This window comes from Onychomys torridus, chromosome X (genome assembly GCF_903995425.1).
Source record: "Onychomys torridus chromosome X, mOncTor1.1, whole genome shotgun sequence".
Classification (NCBI taxonomy): Eukaryota; Metazoa; Chordata; class Mammalia; order Rodentia; family Cricetidae; genus Onychomys; species Onychomys torridus.
The window spans coordinates 42,788,018-42,813,407 of NC_050466.1; the positions used below are offsets into that span (position 1 = coordinate 42,788,018).

The 25,390-nt window shown below is 39.1% G+C and overlaps 1 pseudogene; it reads left to right on the plus strand.

Annotated features, from left to right (window-relative positions):
• Nucleotides 1–688: 688 nt before the first annotated feature.
• On the plus strand, nt 689–1,551 carry LOC118574616 (annotated as a pseudogene).
• The last annotated feature ends 23,839 nt before the right edge of the window (nt 1,552–25,390 follow it).

Below are 25,390 nucleotides of genomic sequence, written 5' to 3' on the forward strand. Positions count from 1 at the left end.
TTTTTATGAAAACAGACAGGTGGATAAATGGATTCAAATCAAAGAACCAGGTGCAAATCCACATAATTATAAATACCTGATTTTTGACAAAGAAGTTAAAATTATACAATGGAAAAAAGATATCATCTTCAAGAAGTGGTGCTAGCACAACTGGATGTTCACATATAGAAGGAAGCAAATAGAACCATGTCTGTTGCTCTGCACAAACTCAAGTTCAATTGGATCAAAGACCTCAACATAAATCCAGTTACACTGAAGCTGATAGAAGAGAAATTGGGAAGTAGTCCTGAATACATTGGCACAGGAGACTACTTCCTAAATATAACACCAATGGCACAGACACTGAGATCAACAATTAATAAATGGGACCTCCTGAAACTTAAGTTTCTGTAAGGCAAAGGTCATGGTCAGTAAGTAAACAGCAGTCCACAGAATGGGAAGAGATCTTCATCAAGCCCACATCTTGCACAGGGCTTATCTCCAAAATATATGAAGAACTCAAAAAACTCGACATCAAAATAATAATCATACAAGTTCGATCGGTAGCAGGAGTGGAGAGCGGACCCCAGAGAGCCCTGGGAGGAGCCGCAGCTGTCGCCACTGGCGCCAGTCACCAGCAAGGCAACCATGAGCAGGGAAGCCTAGACCCCCAGCAGCCACCTGCCAACCCGCCGCAGCACTCAGCAGCATGGGGAGAAGTGGCCTAGCTGGCCTCTCATGGGCTGAGCCAACCAGCGGGGACAAGAAGGTCATCACAAGGAAGGTTTTGGGAACAGTAAAATGCTTCAATGTAAGGAACGGATACGGTTTCATCAACAGGAATGACACCAAGGAAGACATATTTGTACACCAGACTGCCATAAAGAATAACCCCAGAAGTACCTTCGCAGTGTAGGTGATAGAGAGACTGTGGAGTTTGATGTTGTTGAAGGAGAAAAGGGTGCAGAGGCAGCAAATGTTACAGGACCTGGTGGAGTTCCAGTTCAAGGCAGCAAATACACAGCAGACCTTAATGTTATAGACGCTATCCATGTCTTAGGGGTCCTCCACGCAATTACCAGGAAAATTCCCAGAACAGTGAGAGTGGGGAAAAGAACGAGGGACCAGAAAGCGCTCCTGAAGGCCAAGCCCAACAATGCCGACCCTATCGCAGGCGAAGGTTCCCACCTTACTACTTGAGGAGACCCTATGGGCGTCGACCACAGTATTCCAACCCTCCTGTGCAAGAAGTGAGGGAGGGTGCTGACAACCAGGGTGCAGGACAGCCTAGAGAGGATGGCAATGAAGAGGGCAAGGAAAATCAAAGAGATGAGACCCAAAGTCAGCAGCCACCTCAATGTCGGTACCGCCGCAACTTCAATTACCAGCACAAATGCCCAGAGAACACTAAACCACAAGATGGCAGAGACAAAAGCAGCCAATCCACCAGCTGAGAATTCATCTGCTCCTGAGGCTGAGCAGGGCGGCCTGAGTAAATGCTGGCTTACCATCTCTACCATTAGCTGGTTTGGTCATCCAACAAGAAGAAATGATATGAAATTCCAGCAATAAGTAATGAACAAAGATTGGAGCCGAAGACCTTAAGTGCTTGCTTTTGTCCATGGACCAGATACACTAGAACTATCTGCATTATCTGTGCAGCATGGGGTTTTTATTATTTTTACCTAAAGATGTCTCTTTTTGATAACAACATTTTTTTTAAGGTCTGTTTTTTTCTCAATACACCTTTAATGTTTTTTAAATTGTTTCATATCTGGTCAAGTTGAGATTTTTAAGAACTTCATTTTTAATTTGTAATAAAAGTTTACAACTTGATTTTTTTAAAAATCAACAAACTGCAAGCCCTTATTAATAAAGGTCTTAAATAACAATAAAAAATATTAATCATACAATTAAAAAACATGGTACAGTTTTTAAATAGAGAATTCTCAACAGAAGAATCTCAGAATGTGGAAAAGCAATTAAAAACTTGTTCATCTCCCTTAGCTGTCTGTGAAGTGCAAATCAAAAGGACTCTGAGATATCATCTCACACCTGTCAGAAAGGTCAAGACCAAAATCACTAATGACAGCCTATGTTGGAAAGGATGTAGAGCAAGGGGAAAACTTCTCTACTGCTGGTGGGAGTGCAAACTTGTAAACCCCTTTGGAAATAAGTATGGTGGCTTTTCAGAAAATTGAGAATCAAATACCACAAGACTCAGCTATACCAATCTTGGGCATATAACCAAAGAATGTTCAATCATACCACAAAGACACTTGCTCAGCTATGTTCATAGTAGCATTCTTCCTAATAGCCTGGAAACAACATAGATGCCACTCAACCAAATAATGGATAAAGAAAATGTGGTGCATTTACACAATGGAGTATTACTCAGTGGTTAAAAAATGACATCAGGACAATTGCCAACAAATGGATACAACTAGAAAAATCATGCTGAATGAGATAATCCAGATCCAGAAAGACAAACATGGTATGAATTCACTCACAAGTAGATATTAGATGTAACCAGGCTAAAATCCACAGCTCCAGAGAAGCTAGGTAACAAGGAGGGCTCTAATAGAGAACCATAACCTTCCCTAGGAAGGGGATATAGATGAGAAGTCCTTGGTAAACTGGGGGTTGATTGTGGAGGGGAGGGGTCTGGGGGATGGGAACATGAGGGATCAGGTTGGTCTAGTTGGAGGAGAGACTAAAGGGCAAAGTATTGAAAAAGGTATCTTGATAGAGGGGACCAATTGGGGTTTAGTGGAAAACCTGGTACCAGGAAATTCCAAGGAGTACACAAGAATGACCCCCAGCTAAGATTCCTAGCAGTAGTGGAAAAGATGGATGAACTGGTCTTCTCATGTAATCAGATTGGTCATTACATTGTCAACAGAGAGCCTTCAACAAGTAACTGATGGAAGCAGATGTAGAGATCCAAAGCCAAGCACTGGGTCAAGCTACAGGAGTCCAGTTGACAAGAGAGAGGGATTGTATGACTAAAGGCAGGGGGGGTCAAGATCATGATAGGGAGCCCCACAGAGATAGCTGTCCTGAGCTAATGGGAGTGCAGGGACTCTGGACCTACAACTAGGGAGCCTGCATGAGACCTGCCTAGGTCTTCTGCATGTGCATGACAGTTGTGTAGCTTGGTCTAATTGAAGGACCTTTAGCAGTGAGATCAAGACATGTCCCTCATTCATGAGCTGGCTTTTTAGAACCTATTCCCTATGCAGGGATGCCCTGCCCAGCCTTGATGCAGGGGGAGGAGCCTGGTCCTGCCTCAAACTGATAATGACATGCTTTGTTCACTCCCATGAGGAGGCCTGCCTCTTTCTGAATGGAGGAGGAGTGGATGTGAGCGGTAGATGGAAGGTGGGGGGAGGGAACAGGAAGAGAGAAGGGTGGGAAAACTGTGGTTGGTATGCAAAATAAATGAAAAAAACATAATAAAAATAAATATCTATGCCTAACTTTGCATTATGTATTTAAATGTAAATTTATGTGTAGACTGAAGAAACACACAGATCTTCATTAACAAAACTAGCAGCTTCTCTTTTTGTATGTCATAATATTGGCAAACTATTAAGCACTTTGACACTCAAATATAACTAAAAAAAGAACTATTTCACTTTAAACCCTAATATACTATGCTATGAGAATGCTTGGGAAGTCCTTTTATTTGTATGTCTAATCCTTAAAAACCTGCTTCAATGGACTCTTAGGAGGAGTTCCCCAGTTTTCTCAGGGAGAGCTTATAGAAACGTTTTATTACATTCTTACCTTATTTCTCATTTATCCTTTCTAGTCTAGGAATGCTTCTCATATACAGGAGACATGCTTCATACACGCCAATATAAATATCTAATATATTTGGTGTATTTTGTTTGTTTGTTTTTGTAGGCCTGTTAACAAATTACTGAAAGCCTAGTTGGCTTTTTCTCTGAATGTTCTGAATATCTAAATTCTGAAATCAAGGAAACAGGACAAAGTCAAGATATAGTTATAGCTTGCTCTTTCTAGAGGTTCTACAGATAAGCCACTTCCTTTACAATTCCAGCTTCTTGTAATTGCCAGTATCACTTAGCTCATAGCTATATCACTTTTATATCTATCTACAAGTCTCATTGGATTATCTATTCCTGCACTGTTAAATTTCCCTGTTCCTTCCCTGCACCTCCCATCTACCACTCACATCCACTCCTCCTCCAATCAGAAAGACAATTGTATTTAGGACTCATTATACCCAACTTATTTACATAATCTTGATTTGCTTCAATATAATTCAATAAATAAAAGTTGTATGGATTATTTGTGTGTAAGCTTAAAGTATGGTTATTATTCAGTCTAACACAAATTCTGTTTTCTATGAAATACTATGGTTCACAACACAGTGAAGTCATATTCATAGAATTCTGTGATTATCTGCATAGTTTATAAGAAAGTGGAGATTTCAAACTCTTCCAGACACTAATAGTGTGTACAGTTGAGATTAATAGTGATCAGAAGTTCAGTTTTTAACTTCCTAGAAGATTAATTGATTTCACAGTTTAAATAAATTTGTTTGGGTTATTATAATGGGGTATATTGAATACAAATTATTTACTAATCATTTTAAAGCATTTTCTAAGTATTTTAGAGTGTTAAGAGGGAAAAGCAGATAGAATCAAAAGATACATAATATCTATACTATTTTAGATACAGCAGTATGTATATAGCATTATTCTTAGATGAATTAAATCATGTTACATAGACTATTGTCCTAATTTATTTTTGTTCACCAGACCTTATATAATTGCTGTGGGATGTTCTGTATGCTCTGAATGTGTTGCTCTGATTGGTTAATAAATAAAGTGCTAATTGGCTAGTAGCCAGGCAGGAAGTATAGGTGGGACAAGCAGAGAAGAGAATTCTGAGAAGAACAAAGCTGAGTCTGGAGATGTTGCCAGCAGCCCACCGTTCAGGGAGCAGCATTTAACAGGCACACAGGTAAAGGCATGGAACATGTGGCAACATCTAGATTAACAGAAATGGGCCGCGTTTAAGTGTAAGAGGTACTTAATGGTAGGCCTGAGCTAATGGCCAAGTTGTTTTAAATAATAAAGTCTCTGCATTTTTACATGGGGGATGCAAGTGGGAGAGATATGTCCCAAGCAAGCAGGCTGGGATACAGGAAAACTTTAGCAACATATAATTAGCATTTTTATGTCATTAAAACCTCTTTGAAAACAATTCTAAAAGCTTCATAATGGTACATCATATAGATAAACCATAATTTACTATTCTGTTCATTTGTACAAGTTCCCTGATTATAAATGGCTATTTACAGCACTGAATGCAATGAATGCAATGATAAACACTTATTGATAGCTATTTATGAAAGAATAAGAAATATATGGCTACACAGAGCTATGTTTAACAGACTATTTACGTATTGATAATTAGAGTATGTAGTAAGATAGCTTGGAAAAAAGTCTCATAGGTTATAACCTTTAAAATAATTCCCAGAACAAGTATACCAGGAGATAGACACTAATAGATGGAGAAATACATGTAGCAAGTAGGAAAAAATTTAGACAGGAACAATCTGAAATATGGACCTTGGAAAAATCTATTTTTTTGCCATGAGAATAAAGTCTAATGGATTTTCTGACATGCTCAAGACAAGTTATAGAAAATACTATGTGTTTGTTCTGTCAATGAGTCACTCATTAGCTCCAATAAGCCTATAAAATGCAGTAAGTTTAGAGATGAAATGATAGAACAAAGAGTAATTGGAAACAATGATTTTCCAGTAGAAACACCACAGGAATTCTGTCTAATAAAGAGATATTGCTTATGCTTCTTTTTATTCTTATTGGATTCCTATACATTTTGTGCTTTCCAAGGTTTCTAAGGAAATAACCTTTCTAAGGAAATAACCATTTCTCCTTAAACTTACTAGAATCTGTGCAAATGATTTTACCTAAAACACTTCTCTTTATTTGTTTATCTATCTACTCAGAAATACTATGTTCATTTCCATATTATTGATCAACAAACTGAACTGAAGTTTCATATATATATAATTTATTATTATAATTTATATATATATGTATAATATATATAATTTATATTATAGAATGGGTGTGAAGTGTTAAGATGATGAAGCAGAGTTTAGGAGGTTTTGCAGGATTCAAAAGGAAGCTTGAACAGTGAAAGAGCTGCAAAACTATTAAGTATAGGGACTAAAATAATAAACTTAGTATAGCTAGAGGTTTTCTACTATATAGAGACAATTCTATGAAGTCACTTCTATGAATGGAGGTGTGCAGTCAAGTTTAGCTGCAAATGAAAGAATGACTGTCCTCTGAGCTAATTAGGCACCAGTTTGGGAAGTTTTTCTGTGCCACTTTGAAAAATGATTATCCCCAGGTGGGCTTGTTGATTGTTTATAATTCTTTTGTTTTGTTTTGTTTCAAACCCCATTAATGCTATTTATTTATTTTTATGGTATTTTTATTTTATAATTAACTTAATTTCACATATCAGCCATGGATTCTCCCCTCCTCCCTCCTCTCACCCCTGAGCCCTCTCTTCCTATCTATCCCCCACTCCCACGTCCTCCAAAGCTAGGTCTCCCTTGGGGAGTCAGCCCTGCCTGGCTGACTCAGCCAACACAGGTTCAGTACCCTACTCCCTACACCAAGGCTGAGCAAAGTATCTCAGCATAGGCCCCAGGCTCCAAAAAGTCAGCCCATGCACCAAGGACAGGTCCTGGCTGCACTGCCTGGGGGCTTCCCAAACAGTTCAAGCTAATCAACTGTCTCACTTATCCAAAGGGCCTGGTCCATTTCCATGGGGGTTCCTCCACCATTGATTCACAATTCATGTGCTTCCACTAGTTTCATTATTTGTCCCTGTGCTTCCTCCAACCATTGTCTCAACATCTCTTGCTTATACAATCCCTCCTCTCTCTCACCAATTGGACTCCCGGAGCTCCATCTGGGGCTACGCTGTGGATCTCTGTATCTGCTTTCATCAGACACTGGATAAGAGTTCTATGACAGTCAGGGTGTTCGGGCATTTGATCATATCAGATCAGCTCAGGCACTCTCTCGACCATTGCCAGTAGTCTACAGTGGAGGTAGCTTTTTGGATTTCTGGAGACCTCTCCAGCACTCTGTTCTCACAAACATGAACCTCATGAATAACCAAAACCAAAAGTGATGATATATACACAAAGGACATCTAACGTAAAATAATTAGTGAATGAAATCAAATAAATATAAAACTATAGATAAAATAATAGAATGCCCTAAAAATGTATCATAAGACAATGAACCTCAAAAGATACCCCTGAGTTCCTGTTGTGTTGGCCATCTACTGCTGAGTATGGAGCCTGCCCTTAAGATTGGGTTGTATCCTCAGTGAGACAATAGTGCAGAAAATTAAGTTTTCATTTGCTGGCGGTTACCACTTGGAAAAAGATTATGGGTTAAGGATCAGGGCTTTTTGTGTTCGTTTTCCTTCTCAAAGCTGAGACCTATCTGGAGAAGACACATGAAGGCCCTGTATATTCTTTTATAGTCTGTGAGAGTTTTATTCTGGCTTTATTTAGGCCTTGTTTCCTTGGTACCTTCCATACCCTCTGGCTTTTAAAATCTTTCTGCCTCCTCTTCTGTAAGCTTCCCTGAACCCCAAAGAGAGGATATTATGGAAATATTCCACTAAGGAATAAATATTCCAAGGTGTCTCTGTCTCTTCACATTGTACAGTTATAGGTTGCTCTATTTTTTCTCCAATTACTGCAGAAAGCTTCTCTAATGATTGCTGAGCAAGGCACTGATCTGTAAATATAGCAGAATGTCATTAAATTGCTACATGTTTTTAGCACAAGAGAAATACTTGTTTTTTCCACAGATCCTTGGGCTATATATAGTCTCAAATTCCTGGCCACCCAAGTAATGTCAAGTATGGGTTCTATCTCATGCAGGATGCCTTATTCCAATAAGATATTAATTGGTTATTCCAGCAAAATTTGTGCCACTTTTGCAATAAAACATCAAGCGGGTTGTTAATAATTGTTGATCACAGTGGTGTTTATATTTCTCCTTTGGTAGAATGCAGAGTTCCTTCCAATACCATGAGCACTGCAAGCATAGAGGGTAGGTATCAGCTGAAAATATTTGTGTTCAATGAGTTTGGTAGGTGTTGTCTTCAGCAATAGAGCTTTGCCATCAGGTTGTGAAGAGCCATCAATAGTCTTGGAAGTAGCCTCAGTTGGTTTGTGATATGTGATAAGAGATGTCCATTTGGGATTCTGTGCCCACTGAATTTTGATGATTTCATTCAGAAAACCTTCATTTATATACTTATTTTAGGAAGTTTCTAATGTAGTAAATTTTCTTAAGACCCTACACAGTCCCTAAAGTTTAACTCTCCCACCCCCATTGTTCCTCCTTTGCTCCCCTCTGCCATCTACTTCCTTATTTGATCATCCAATTCCAGTTCCCCGTAATCCATCATTAATTGTTTACTATATGTCTCCATCTAAAGAAAATCCACACCCATATTCCCTCTCTACCTAACATCTGTCATTATGTGGATTGTAGCTTTTGTGTCAATGTCTTAACAGCTAATTTAAACATATAAGAGAATAAATACCATATTTTTTTTCTGGATCCGGGTTGCCTGTGAATTTTATGATTTCTTTATTTTCCACAGATGAATAATACTCCATTGTATAAATGTAGCACATTTTCTTTACTCAGTCATCTGTTGATGGAGAGAGATCTAGGCTGTTTCCAATTTATAGCTAGTGTTAACAGAACAGAAATGAACACGGTTGTAAAAGTGTGTATCTAGTAGCATGAAGCATCCTTTGGAGTATGTCCAAGAGTGGAACAGCTAGATCTTGAGGTAAAACTATTCCAAGGTTCCTGAGGAATTACCACAATGACTTCCATAGTGTCTGTAAAAAATTGCACTTTTAGCAGCAATGAATGAGTATTCCTATAGTTTTATATCCTTGTCATCATGAATTGTCATTTGTTTTATTGATCTTGACCATCCTAACTGTTCTAAAATAAGGAGCAAATCTGAAGAAGAGAAGAGGTGTGGGGATAACTGGGAGGAGTGGTGAAAGGGGAAATTATGATCAGGATGTACTATATGAGAGAAGAATACATTTTAAAAAATCTCAAGGTAGTTTTGATTTTCATTTCCTTGATGACTAAAGATGGTGAAAATTTAAATACCTCTGAGCAATTTCTGTTTCCCTTTTTCAGAATTTTCCATTTATATATTTCCTCATATGTTAGTTGGGTTACTTGTTTTTGATAACCAGTTTGTTGAGTATTTTTTTAATATTTTATATATTAGCCCTCTATTGGATGTGCAGCTGAAAATACTATTTTGTCATTCTACAGCCTGACACTTTTTCCTGAGTGATGATATCCTGTACTATACAGAAGCTCTTCAGGTTCATGAGATTCTGTTTATTAATTGTTGATCTTAATACCTGTGCTAACAGTATTCCATTAAGAAAGTCCTTTCTTGTGTCAATGAGTTTGAGGTTGTTCCTCACTTTCTCTTCTATCAAGTTCAGTGTAGCTTTTTTATCTTGAGATTTTTGGTCCACTTGGATTTGAGTTTTGTGTATGGTGACAGATATGAATCCATTTGCATTATTCTAAATACAGATATCCAGTTATACAAGCCCCATATGCTGAGGATGCTTTCTTTATTCTATTGTATATTTCTGGCTTCTTTTTCAAAATTGAAGAGTCCATAGGTGTGTGGATTTACGTTTGGGTCTTCAATTCAATTTCATTGATCCACTTGTCTGTTGTGCCAATACCATGTTGTTGTTGTTTTTATTGTCATAGCTCCATACTCCAGCTTAAAATTGGGGATGGTGATGCCTTTGGAAGTTCTTTTGTTGTGCAGCATTGTTTTAGCTATCCTGGTTGTTTTCCTTTTCTATTAGAAGTTGAGTATTGTTCTTTCAAGGTCCATAAAGAATTGTGTTGGCATTTTGATGGGGATTGCATTGCATCTGTAGATTTCTTTTGATAAGATGGCCATCTTTACTATGTTTATCCTACTGATCCATCAGCATGGGAGATATAGCCATCTTCTGAAATCCTCTCCAATTTCTTTCTTCAAAGATTTGAAGTGCTCAACATGCAGGTAGTTCACTTGCCTGATTAAAGTTACTTCATTGTATTTTGTATTGTTTATGGCTATTGTAAAGGGTATTGTGTCCCTGATTTCTTTCTCGGCCCTTTTATTGTTTGTATATGAGTTTTACTGACTTTTTTAGTTAATCTTGTATTGAGCGACTTCACTAAAGTTGGTTATCAGCCACAATAGTTCCCTGGTATAATTTTTGAGCTCTCTTATGTATATTATCATGTCACCTGCAAATAGTGATACTTTAACTTCTTTTCCAACTTGTACAGGGTGGTAAATATATATTTTATTTGTATTCTTTTACATGCAGCCATCCAATTTTAATAATGTTATTTGTTGGAAATGCTGCTTATTTTTCCAGTGTGTATTCTGTTTTTATGCCAATACCATGCTGTTTTATTACTATAGTTCTATAATACAATTTCAGATTTGGGATGATGATACTTCCAGCAGATCTCTTACTATTCAGAATTATTTTTAGTTATTTCCATTTTTTGTTTACATAATAAGCTGAAATCTGTTCTTTCAAGATCTGTAAAGAATTATGTTAGAATTTCGATGGGGACCACATTTCATTGAACCTGTAGATTTCTTTTGGTAGGATGGCCATTTTTATTACATTAATCCTACTGGTCCATGAGCATGGAAGATCTTTCAATCTTTTGATATTTTCTTCCATTTCTTTCCTCAAACTCTTAAAATATTTTAATCATGTATGTCATTTGCTTGCTAAGATAGAGTTACCCAGATACATTTTATTAATTTATTTGTTAATTCATTTATTATTGTTGCTATTGTGAAATGTACTATTTCCCTGATTTCTTTCTTATTCCATTTGTCATTTACGTGTTGAAAGGCTACTAACTTTTTTATTTAATGTTGTATCCAAATACTTTGCTGAAATTTTTTATCAGCTGTATGACTTTCCAGTGGAAATTTTAGGATCACTTATGTATACTAACATATCAGATGAAAATAAAGATACTCTGACTTCTTCCTTTCCAATTTGTATCTCCTTTAGTTGTTTTATTTCTTTTGCTAAGACTTCAAGTACTGTATTTAGTAGATGTGAAGAAACAGGACTACTTTGTCTTGTTCCTGATTTTAGTGGAAACACTTTGAATTTCTCTCGATTTAGATTGATGCTGGCTATTGGATTGCTGTAAATCACCTCTGTTATGTTGAGGTATGTCCTTTGTATCCCTAGTCTCTCCAGGACTTTTATCTTGAATTGATGTTGAATTTTTTGTCATAGGTCTTTATGCATTTAATGAAATGGTCATGTGTTTTTGCCTTTCACTCTGATTATATGGTAGAATGAATTTATATACTTATATATACTTATGAATGTTGAAATATCTCTGCATTGCTGGGATAAAGCTTACTTGATCATGTTGGATGATCTTTTGGTTTGCTCTTGGATTCACTTTGCAAGTATTTCATTGAGAATTTTTGTAACTATATTCATAAACAAATTTGCTCTGGAATTCTGTTTCTTTGTTGAACCTATAACCTCTAGTAAAAAAGAAACAGTAACTTTAAATGTCTCAACCAGCCAAAGCCCAGGGCTAGATTTTTTAGCACAGAATTCTACCACAATTTGAAGGAGGAATCAATGCTAATACTCCTCAAATCATTCCACAAAATAGAAACTTAAGGAACATTTACCAATTATTATGAAGCTACAGTTACTCTGATACCTAAAGCACAGAATTACATTACTAACTGAAATGATTGTAGTTACATTGTATTATATCCTATTGGGAAAGAGGAATCACCTGAATTTATTTATTTCCTTCTGGCATGAAATAATTTTGTGAAAATGTCTGAAAACTAACTAATGTTTTATATTTTCCATAAAATTTTATTTAATTTTTATATTTCCCATATACATATATGAGATCTCCCTTTCCCCATAATTTTAAATTATTTACATTTAGACATATTTCATTTGGGTTGTATATGATATTTCTTAAACATTTACTGAGGCATAATTATTTATCTGGGCAAAAATATGACTTATTAAGGACTAAGTTCAAATCTACTTTCTTTTCCTATCATTTTGAGCTATTCAGTTCATTTGCTTAATATTTGTGTGTGTATGTGTGTGTATGTGTAAATCAACCATATTTTTATGATAAACTAATCTATGCTATTTTCATTTTATCATTGTGCATTATTATTGTTATTATTATTGACACAAGTGTTTATTGTCCATGACTGTCTCAAACTTTCTGTGTAGCCAATGATGACATTGAATTTCTTGTTTTTCTGCCTCTGCTTCTTGCATATAAAGATTAAAAGTATATACCAGCATTCACCTTTTACATGGTGTTGGGGATTAAAATCAGAGCTCCATGAATATTAGGCAAGGACTTCACCAACTGAGTTACATCTCCAGCCCTTACGGTTATAAATTATTAATGGACAGGGTAATACACTATATGATAACAAAGATAAACATCTATTGCTGTTGCCATTCTAAGAGCAGAGGATAGGTCACAATGAAGGTGATAAGTAAAGAATCCATACCTGATAAATGACCTCAAGGTATCATCATCTAGGCATGTACGCCATTGCAACAAACCAATAAACATTCTTGTATAGTTGTGTTTTCTGGATTTTTTTTTTACTGTCTCATTCTTAACTATCCAGGCATGTTGGAAACAACAAATGTTTGGGAAACTTCTTGTAATGGAAGATAGAAATGACACAAACCATTATACAAAATGTGATACAGGACTGTTAAAAAAAGAAAATCTTAATATTTATCTTATTAATAATCATTCATGTTATTAGATCCATAAAAATATTATGTCCATAAAATTTAATGAGAATTTGGTAAATAAGAAACATTGCTAAAACAAGAAAATAATATTACAATGTCAAATTATGATTCCAAAGATTTTAGGGTTCTCAGGAGAAACTTTGAACTAGTAGTGTCCTTTTGACTCTCAAAGCTTCATTCACACTGGCCTTTCATTAGTTCCATGAATTCTTGAGTTACTTTCTTGCCCTTGGGTATTTTCATTCTATTTTCTTTGACTTGGAGTACAGTTTCTTCTGAATTTCATAAAGCTAGATCCTTCTTGTCACTGAGCTCTCATATCTTATGCAATGTCTTAGACTTACCCACTATATCTATTTATAATTTTACACTTATTTTTATCACCCACATTATAATTTATGCTTACTTGTAATTATTTTCCCTATTAATTTACTTATTTATTAGTCATTTTTTCCCTTTTCTGGACTATACCCTCATAATCCCAATAACTTTGGGTCCTCTATTCACTGATAAATCTTCAATGCTCAATCAATTTCTTATATGAAGTAGATATCCCACAATTTCTTAATGAATGTATAAATTTCACCCATGTGATAGTAATGTTGTCTCAGGGCATCAGATTATGTATGAATTCCTAAAATATTACATATCCCTTTTATTATTTTATTAAATATAAAAGTCCTTAAAACATCATAATTAAAAATAATAATTAATTAATGGTCAAGACTAGAAAAGAACAAGTGTGAATGGCCTTTAAAAATACTATCTACTAGTTTAGGAATATGGCAGAAGTAGATTCTCCTTCATGGTCCATTATCTCACCACACACCAGGAGGAGTTGCAAGGACATAACAAAATGTGGAAATGATGTAAATATAATATGCATGTAGGAAACTGCAAAAATAAAGTATAGCAAAAACTAAGACAACATTTAAGCAAATGAGGTAGTATCTACTGAAAATTAAATATCCATTCAAAGTGTACCCCCCCATCACATATATTATATACTGATTGGATCCTTTATACTCTTCCCTGGATTTCTAGTATAAATAATATAAAACAGATCAGAAGAAATGTAGGTCAGAGACAGGAATTGTCATGAGCTCTCTCTATACTTTTCCAAATTTTGTGGTGATATTTTATTTGTATGTTAATAAATAAAGTTTGCCTGGAGATCAGAGGAAATAGCAAGCCATTAACACAAAAGTCAGGTAGTTGTAGCACATGCCCGTAATCCAATTACTTGGCAGGCAGATTCTCTGTGTGTTCAAGGACACACTAGGGAACAGCCAAGCATGGTGACACATGCCAGTAATTTCAGTAATAACCATAGAGACCTGGAGGTCTGTTCAGAAAATCAGTGACAAGGAAGTGAGGTATCTGGGTAAAGAGTCAATGAGAGGGCTAAGAGCAAGTCAATAAAAGCCTGAGTAGACAGGAAGTCATGGCATTTATTGGAAGTTACAGAGCTGGTGAGGTAAGGTGGTTTGTGGCTCTCACTATTTCCCTGATCTCTAAGGCTTTCACCCCTATATTTGGATCTGTGTTCTTTATTTAATAAGATCATTTAATAATTTGTCTACAAATTTTATTGATTGGCATTACCCCACTGCTAAAGCCCTCAGAACTGTAGGTTGGCATGTTTATTTCCTACATTTCCCATCTTCCTTGGCCAATTTTGATCCTGTAGTTACTGGCATATAGCTCATCAGTAAAGGTCATTGCACAGAGTACTTCCAATAACCTTCATTTTTGTTGAACATTCTCATTCTCTTGTCTACCTGATTTTTCATTTAGGAAATCAGCAAAATCTTCAAACTATAAAATAAAAAACTGTTGAACAGTATATGAAAAATATGTGAATGTTAATATGAAAATAATTTAGTTAATACAGAACTTGACAATAATTTATTCCTAACTCTTTCAGTTAAGATGCATATCTATTCTGGATATCAGTGCTGTAATTTTATGGGCTTCTTAATTCTTAATTGCCACAGATACTTATATATAATCAATAATTTTATTAGATAGCATTCTGCTTATTTGCATTTTCTCATGAAAATGCAGGTATAAGGCAGAGTAACAAGTACAATGCAGCAAGAAAGTAAGAAATCACATTTACATCTATTACATATATCTATAATATACAGTCATTCAATATTTATTTTCAAAATCTATTTGTACATTTTATTACATATACTGATATAGTCTACTTTATATATTAGTAAAGATTCGTATTTATATTTTTTAGGGACCAAGATGTCAGGAACCAAACATGAACCATAGAAAATACTAGCTAGGCCAAAGAACTACTCATAAACCCCTTCCCAGAGCAGTAACCAGAGGCCTCCCAAGATAAGAGAACATCCCACAGTCAGGTGCCATGACAACCGAAGATAAAGAGCATTCCAGGGTCAGGCAGCCTAGCAACAGAATATACTGCCCCTGACCAGTGACCTTAGCCGATATCTTGCAGGTGCACTATCTGCCTCACATGTCTTGCACCCCTTCCATGTTCTACACGCCCCTTTTCCCTTTCCCTCTTTCCTGCCCCTTCCCCCCTTATGCTATATAAGCCATGTGGAGAACAATAAAGATTGGCGGCTTGATCAGAATACTGTCTTGCTGCTGTCTCTTTGTGTCGCCCTGTCCTTCCATTCTCTCCCACAGGATTGGTGGCCCCGTTGACACCCCGCTGGCCGGGGCATCTGGCGCCCAACGTGCGGCTCAACCTTTGCCTCGTTGGGAGTTGAACGTCCTTCTCCAGGAAAGTCCAGACGTCTGGTGGAGATTTAAAGCGATCACCCGTCGAGACCACCCGACTCGGCGTCCTGGTGATCCGGGGGAAAGCGGGAAGGACGAGGTGAGTCTGAGCTATAGACTTCACCATGGGACAGGGAACTTCTCAGGACTTGTTCGTAAAGGGCATTAAAGATGCCCTTCAGACACAAGGGATAAGGGTTCGTAATAAAAAGACCTCATAAAATTCTTTAGTCACTTTAGAAGATTGTTGTAACTGTTTTCCCCAAGAAGGGACCATTAATGAAAAATGCTAAAAAAGAGAGAGAGAGAAAAGGCAGCCAGCAGCTCTGGCAGGGTGTGAGTTGTGCACTATGCAGGATGTTTGTTTGTATGTGTATATATGTATGTATGTGTGTGCTGTGTGCTGTTTGTATGTGTCTGTATGCGCGCGTGGTGAAAGGCAGAGGAGGAAGGGAACTGGGAGGGCTGAGGAATGAGAGAGCGCGGTGCCTCTCCGCGGCTCCTTCGCCTTGGCGGAAAGAGCCAAGCCAGCCGGAGCACTCCATTAAAACGGCTCAGTGGCAGCGGCGGCGGCCAGGTCCGCAGTGTCTGGTCGGTGGTGAAGTGACCTTGCTGCTTCTTTCCCCACCGCTCCTTTTACCCTTGCATTGCTTGAAAACCAGAGCGAGGCTTGGTTTCTGAGGCTTGGTTTCCTTTGTGCGGGAGTTGGCTCCGCCCACGCCATCGGTCTGGCTATTAGTGCAGCACGGCCGCAGTGCCCCAGCTCGGCGTCACCACTCGGCCACTACCAACCACCCCATGTCCTAGATGTGGCCATGGTTTTCATTGGGCGAGGGAATGTAAATCTAAAACCGATGTTCATGGTCGCCCGCTCCCTCCCCTCCTGTCGGGAAACTTTCTTCGGGGCCAGCCCCTGGCCCCTCCGCTCCGGGGAGTGCTCCATGGGGCTTCACAGGCCACTCCCCAACTGTCTGCTCCCTCCAACGGGCAACCCCAGGCAGCGCAGGACTGGACCTCTGTGCCGCCACCGACACAATACTAGATCCATTACAGGGCCCCCAGGTCATCCCTACTGGGATTTGGGGCCCCCTGGCCCCAGACACTCATGCCCTTATCTTTGGCCGTGCCTCGTCCACCTTAAAAGGTGTCCAGATCTACCCCGGAATTATTGATAATGACTATACAGGAGAGATTAAGATTTTGGCCTCAGCACTCCAGGGTCTTGTTGCCTTCTCCCGTGGCACCTGCCTTGCTCGCCTGGTTACTTTCCCTGCACTTTCCTCTGACAACCCATTCAGTCTGCCCAGCCCCGAGGAACTGCTCAGATTGGCTCATCAGAGGCTTATTGGGTTCAGCCTATTTCTCACTCTCAACCCACACTTACCCTTAAACTAGATGGTAAAAAAGATGTCCGAGCTTTCCTTTGTCTCCCCCTGAGACCGCCTGAGCCATGCTCTCTTTGTCCTTAACTTCCTCACCCTGGATGGTGAAGGTCAATCAGCAGCTGACTGTCATTGGCACCCCTCAGCAGACGCCAGTCACCCTTTGGCCATGTGGCGAGACCCCCTTACAGGCGTTTGGAATGGTCCAGATCCTGTACTTATCTGGGGCCATGGCTCTGCTTGCATCCTTGATCAGGCACATGATGCCCCACGCTGGCTCCCTGAGCGCCTGGTCAGATCTGTAAATTTACCTAACATTCCCAGGGGACAGGCTGTTCCCCCTGAGGACTCTCCTTCTTCTCTTTCAGATGCTAAAGCTACCATCAAAGACTGAGACCTCAAAGAGATGGAGATCACCCACAAAGCTGCCCATTGTGAGTCAGCTGGCTGCCTGGGGTCTCATACTTCTCCTCCTGAGCGACAAGATGTCATCTGACAAACCTCCCTAGTCACCCCTGGCCCTTGGTAGTCAGACCTGTTTCCAGACCTCTGTAAGCTCGCATCAGGCTCTACGGCCCCTTGGGGTCTAGAAAGCGACTCCCCACCTCCCCACACACCACCTAACCGCCCCCTACAGGCCCGTGCCCCACCTGGATGTAGCAACACCTTCCGTCACTCCCGCCTCACTAGGCCCACCCTCTATGTCTGCCCTGGTTATTGTGGTGGTCGCCCTGAGCGCCATTGCAAGGCCTGGGGCTGTGAAACCACCGGTGATACATACTGGGGCCCTTCCTCGTCCTGGGACTTTATAACTGTTAGGGCCAATTACTCCCGCCCTAAGAATCCCTGGACTATTAGACCTGAGTGCGTTAATTCATGGTGTCATCCTCTTAGGATCCGATTTACTGACCCCGGAAAGAAGGCTACCAATTGGGAGCGGGGCTATGAATGGGGCCTCTTACTCTACCAAGATGGCCATAATTCAGGTGTCATCTTCTTCATCAAACTTTTAAAACAGCCTGTTAATTCCCCTAATGCTGTTGCCATAGGTCCCAACTCTTTTCTTGGCAACAATGATTTTCCTACAACCAATATATCTCAGACATCCATGGGTTTTTCTCCCACGTTCCCACCTCCCCCACCAACTACCAAATATATGATTACCACCCTTATCACAAAAACCTACCAGGTACTTAATACCTCCAAGCCTGATTTGGTTGACTCCTGCTGGCTTTGCTATCATTCTGCCCCACCATTTTATGAAGGAGTGGCTGTTGATTTAGATTTCTCCCTAACCACTGACCCACACAATTGTTGCTGGCAACAGCCACCCACATCTCGCCTTACACTCTCCCAAGTTATGGACTCAGGCTGCTGCCTTGTCACCCAAGGCGCTATCATTCCCCCTGTTTATCAACCACTTTGCAATGTCACAGACAACCTAAGTACTTCCCTTAAGTCTGGATATCTTCTCCCAGCCAATGATACTTGGTGGGCCTGTACTGATGGCCTAACACCATGCATTTCTCTTCATTTAAATAATCCCTCTGCCCCTTATTTTGCATATTGGTTCAGCTTATCCCTAGGCTAACCTATTATTCTCCAGATCAATTCTCCAGAAGATGGGAAGAGAAGACTCTGGCAGAGACAGCTGCCCTCGCACCCCCCCCCATCGCTCGAAAAGGGAGCCTGTGACTGCAGTCACTTTAGCCGTGCTCCTGGGGGTGGGGGCTGCAGGGGCCGGTACGGGCATAGCCTCCCTGGTCTTATCTAATCAACATTATTCAGAGCTTAGAATTTCCATAGATGAAGATATAGCACAGCTTGAGAGAGGCATTTCCGCCCTTGAATCCTCCCTCACCTCCCTTTCAGAGGTGGTCCTTCAAAACCGCAGAGGGCTTGACCTCCTCTTTTTACAGCAAGGAGGCCTCTGTGCCGCTCTTAAGGAAGAGTGTTGCTTCTATACTGATCACACAGGAGTAGCAAGAGATAGCATGGCTAAGGTCCATGAAGGCTTAAAGAAGCGCAAAAAAGAAAGGGACCAAGAGTTAGGCTGGTTCCAAAATTGGTTCTCTACATCTCCCTGGCTAAGCACCCTCCTGCTGTCCCTCCTGGGACCCTTGGTTGGCCTCATTCTTGTCTTGACATTCGGCCCTTGGGCTTTGTCTCGACTAACTCAATTTGTGCGCAGTCAGCTGGCTGAACTTCAGGCAAAACAAATTCAGGTTCATTACCATCACCTTGACCTCCGTGAACGAGGTCTCAATGAACCAGATACAGACTCCATATCAGCACAGACCCCTCTGCCCAGGGGAGGATGCACCTGTGCCTGGGAGCTGGAGCCCACTGCTTAGGGGATTGAGGGTGCAGCTGGGACTGCAGAAGGCAGGGAGACTAAAGTGCTCCACCATCCTGGGTGCCTTGGATGACATGCTCCATTGCACGGCGGTTATGCAGACCCTATACTCTTCCCTCCCGGATTAAAACCCGCCCCCTGTAAAAAACTGCATTGTTCCAGCTTCCTTCGGGACATGTGGGGACGCCTACATGAACCGATTGATTAACAAAAGAACTCAAACTCAACAGGGATGGAGCCTCTGTCACCCCTCCCCCATCATGGCAAAAGATTTGGGCCTCCTTTCTTTGTTTTGCTATATGTATAGAAGGGGGAGATGTTAGGGACCAAGATGTCAGGAACCAAACATGAACCATAGAAAATACTAGCTAGGCCAAAGAACTACTCATAAGCCCCTTCCCAGAGCAGTAACCAGAGGCCTCCCAAGATAAGAGAACATCCCACAGTCGGGTGCCATGACAACCAAACGTAAAGAGCATTCCAGGGTCAGGCAGCCTAGCAACAGAATATACTGCCCCTGACCAGTGACCTTAGCCGATATCTTGCAGGTGCACTATCTGCCTCACACGTCTTGCACCCCTTCCATGTTCTACACGCCCCTTTTCCCTTTCCCTCTTTCCTGCCCCTTCCCCCCTTATGCTATATAAGCCATGTGGAGAACAATAAAGATTGGCGGCTTGATCAGAATACTGTCTTGCTGCTGTCTCTTTGTGTCGCCCTGTCCTTCCATTCTCTCCCACAGGATTGGTGGCCCCGTTGACACCCCGCTGGCCGGGGCATATATTTACATGAATAGATTATAGATAGATAAGTGAAATATAAAATGACTTTCCTTCTTGTCACAGGTATAGATAGAAAGAAAACCTAACTTGAATTAATCTAGTTAGCAGGAGACTAATGAGAGTCTTGTTGTAGTTCAGATTCTTGTTTCCTGGAAGCTAATCCTCAGTGGTCAAAGACAGTGGACTCTTTCTATTCTACAGAACTCATAATGTCCCTGTTGTTCTATATTGTCACTGTGCAATAGGGTATTCCATATTGATCTGTGGCTGCTAAGCATTTGAAATATGTGCATATTACGAATGAACTATTTGCTTGATATTTTTGTCATTTTTATTAATTATTTTATATCATGTCTGCAGTTTCCCCTCCATTCCTTCCTTTCATTTCCTTCTCCAACCTCTTGCCTTCTCGCTGTTCCTGTAACTCACTCTTCTTCTGCTTCTATTCAGAAAGGGGCAGGCCTCCCATGGGAATTAGCAAAGCATGCATATCAATGTGAGGTAAAACTAAGCTCCTCCTCTTTTATTAAGGCTGGGTAAGACAATCCTGTATGGGGATTATGTCTCCAAGCGTCAGCCTGAGCTTTAGGAACATCCCCTGCACCCAATTCTAGGAGTTCCACAAGCAGACCAAGCTACACAACTGTCACATATAAGTAGATGGTCTATGTTTGTCTCATGCAGACTCTCTGACTATTGGTCCAGATGCTCTGTGTTCCTATGAAGCTAGGGTATTAGTTTCTGTGAGTTCCCTTGTGATGTCTGTGCCCCCCTGGCTCATGTAATCCTTTTTCCCTCTCTACAGCATAATTCCCTGAACTCAGCCTAATGAGTAAATATGGGACACTGCATCTGTTTTCTTCAGTTACTGCATGAAGACTCTCTGGGCTAGTAACCAATCTATGAGTATAGCAGAATATCCTTATGTTTAATTCTTTTTTTTTTTCTAATCATGCTTGGTTCTATCCTAGGTCTCTAGATCAGTCAACTTCTGGGTCCTGGTGCTGCCACCTGTGCCAGGGTGGTCTTACAGTTGTGGGATGTGTCTAAGCTGAATCAGTCATTGGCTTGTCACTCCAACAATCTTCAGGCCCCAACACATCCCATAGGCAGGACAGAAAGGTCAAAAGTTGTGTTGCTGGGTCAGAGTCTCAATCCCTTCACTGAAAGTTCTATCTGGTCACAGGAGATAGCCAATTCAGACTTAGCATCCACCATTGCTAGGAGTCTTAGCTTGGATTATGCTTGTAGATTCCTGAGAGTTTCCCTTGCACATTGTTTCTATTTGACCCCAAAATGTTCCACATATCAAGGCATCTATTTTAGTACTCTGTTCATCCACCCACCCCCCAACCTGATCCCTCATGTTATAATTTCCACCTTTCACAGTCCACTTATGAGATCTCTTCTGTGTTTTGTCCTTTTTAATGTTTATCTGTTGCTTATATTTGTATACTTAAGTTTACAATTAAATGTATATAGTGTCATAAAAATAAAGCAAAATCATAAAACTAACACTCTATTTCCAGAATCTAGGGGAGTACTACTTTATCCTTAGCCTGGAGGTACTCTGGGAATGAAAAGGATAAAGATGAGAGATTCTCCCTCAAAGGCGTCAAGGATAGGGCTAAGCAAGGTAGTGTAGGCATATAGTCAAAAGGCATGCATGTAAGCCTCAGTATTGCCAAAGGCAAAACCCCATGAGCTAGACTTGCTATTTTGCTTCTTCTGTAAAGAACAAGTAAGGTTTCTATCATAAATTCAGAAAAGATTTGCTATAATAATCATCATATCATTGTCATAATTATCTCTTTGGAGGTGTGGTCACAAAGCTGTGTAATAAAGATATTCTACAGATAGCTAGTCAAAATTATTGTAGCCAAGAAGGAAATGAAATTATAAATAATGTTGATTTGTATATAACTTGACCACTACATTCGCATAGTAAAAGTATAATGTGTGGTAAGTTGTAATCCAGGTAGTAAATCTACTCTAGTGTGATTTCATTGTTGCAACACACATAAACTGCATATAATCATTGTACTCATTTTGAAGAAAAGAAAGCTGAGGCTCAGATGGATTGGAAGTAACAGTAGTACCATATTTCTTTCATTCTAAATTAATCTGAAACAGAAGATCAATTAAGGAATAAGAAACTCCATCCTGATTTGCCTGAAATTGTATCAGAGAACACTGAATCTTAATTCTGATGGAAGTTTTGGATAAAGTGATTATTGCATTTACTCATGGAGCATAAAGACTAAAAATCTCTGTCATATTGCCTCTGTTCTTGTCCATTATTTGTTCTCTGTATCTGTGTTTTACTCTCTTTCTTGGCCTCTCCTTTACTTTCTTTCTTTCTCTCTCATGCATACTTTTTCCTTATACTTTAATCTGTCTTTCTAAGATAGAATAATTCTAATATACAGATAAAAAGCAAAATGTCATTTTTTTTTAAACCAACACATCTACCAACCCTCTCCCAAAATGTAAGGTGGTTCTCAACCAGCTAACTTACAAGGAACAAATAATTTACAAAATACCCTGATCAAGATCCATGGCAATAAGTTTGCCATAGTTTTATAATTATTCATCATCTATTACCAATAATTATTTTTGTCAATTTCAATCTTAGCATTGAAAGCATACACAGAAGTTGATGTTGTGATTGTCTCTAAGAAAGGGAATAATTTTTATTCTATGAACTGCTACATATTGCAACTATACTATTTATAATTGTGTCTAGGTTTCAATGAGAAAATGGACTTGGAGGCCTTAGATGGAAAAGTACCCTGTGTAGGTAGAAAGGAAATAAGCACACTGACATAGAAAAACAATTTGGTCATCCAACTTTCCTAATTCCACATGAATTTCAGAAGAATCATCAAGAGGTCATACTGAATTTTTTTTTATCCCAAAGAGGATAGCTTGTGACATTAGTAACCAAGGCAATATGATTATAATGTTTCATTTAAAAGGAAAAAATAATTTAATTATAAAATGATTATAGAAGATGATTTTCTGGAAACTTTTATAAAAGCCCTATTCTGGAGAAAACATCCTTCTTAAATATTCTACTGAATAAAAGGAAAACACACTATGAGTAATTCTGTGTCATGTGGCATAAGCTCAGAAATAATAAAAAAGTTTGGAAAAATACTTGAACTCATAATAAAGTCATGAAAACACTATTATGAGTAAATGTACATGGCATAAAATGTCTACTCAATGATAAATAAAACATAAACTAAACTGAAAAATTAGTTCCATAGCCAACTGCCTAGTGAGAAGTAACTTTTCATAATTACATATTTAGAAAAAGAAATAGCTATCCTCCTATAATATATACTTCCTGTCAGTACCATTCTCATTGAATTTGTTTCTTTCCCTTGCATGTTATTCATTTTTTCTAACTGCCTTGAGAAAATATGTGACCAAAACAACTTAAATGAGAAAGTATTTATTTTGCTTCTGATTTTTACAGTTTTATTCTATCATGGCACAGGAAGTAGAAATATGGCTAATAACATGGTGGCCAATAAGTGGAATAAATAAAGATAAGCTTTGATGAAAGATAGGTCCAGCCAGGTGGTGGTGGCACATGCCTCTAATCACAGCACTCGGGAGGCAGAGGCAGGTGGATCTCTGTGAGTTCGAGGCCAGCCGGGTCTACAGAGCTAGTCCAGGACAGGCTCCAAAGCTACTGAGAAACCCTGTCTCAAAAAAAAAACAAAAAACAAAAAAAAAGAAAGATGGATCCTAAGGATACCTCCCACTCATGAAGTACTTCTTAAAGGTAATTCCACTTCCTAAAGTTTCTAGAACCACTAAAGTAACATTATCAGCTGGGAATCAACCCTCCAGTACAGATCTTTGAGGGAAGTATGATGCATTCAATTTATAAAATCTACTAAAGTATGAAATCTGGTGTTTGCAAGTACAAACTGGAGTTGTGCTATATTTTTGGCAAAATATACACATCAAAATAGCCAAATAGCAAAGGATTACAGACTTTAATAAACAACAATATCATTGAAATAATTAAAATTTTTACCCTGGGAAAATATCTCCCTTGTTTCTTTATGTCCTGGCAAATATCATTATACTTTCCAGCTATTAATTTGCTTATTAGATTACACATATCAGTGAGATTATATAGTATTTTTCTTTGTGTACTGACCTAATTTCAATAAGTAGAAATTATTCCAGTTTATACATCTAGTGGTGAAATTATTAAGGGTTTATTTTGTGGGGTAACTTACAAATGAAGGCATAGGTTGTAGGGTCTGGGAAAGGTATGGCGCAGTCTGGCTGTGTTCTCTGGAGAACTCTGCTCGGTCTACCTCCAGTGTCCAGGGTCCCAGCACCAAGAAGGACCTCTCCTCTCTATCCTGGGTCTTCAGCTTCCTCCCTCCACCCTGCCTTGTAGGTATGACCATTACCAAAGCCTCATGGGGGTTGGAACTTCCAGGCCAATGCTGGGATGGCTACCCACTACATCCATCTATTCATTTTATTGAAAATATAAGGAATTTCCTTTTAATTTAACTCAGAATTTTATGCTATTGGATAATATATAGAAGAGAGAAGCTAGAAGGGGGAATATATCACAGAAGGAACACTGATTCTTAACAAGCAATTAGATGTGTGTTTAGTGGATGTTTATAGAGTCAAAGTCCTCTCTGAATATTCCTAATTACGTCTTTTTCTAGTTTGTTGCAATATGTTTAGAATCTTGAGCCCCCTCTTTGAGATATGTAAAGCTAAAACTTCAATTTATTTGTCTTCTCTTGATTCTGACACAAAATGTCATTGGTCATGAATTCTTGCTATTCATGAAGCACATGTGCATTGTGTTATCTATTTGCTGTTGCAGATTCTACATCCCCCAGCCTCGAAATCCAGTTAATATGTAGTTTGCTCCTCTATGACAAAAGGTCCTAATTACCCCTGTATAATAAATTCTCACTTATTTTATTGTCCATGACGTTTCACCTGTACCTTTCTGTGTCATGTATCTTGTACTTTTTTCAAAAGGAATACCAATTTTCCTAGCAACTCCTTTGTCAGAACATGGCAGTCCACTGCTAAAATCCTTACTGTAGCTTAAATCCCACTTGAGCAAATGAAGACTCCAGATAAATGTGTGCTTCAGTAT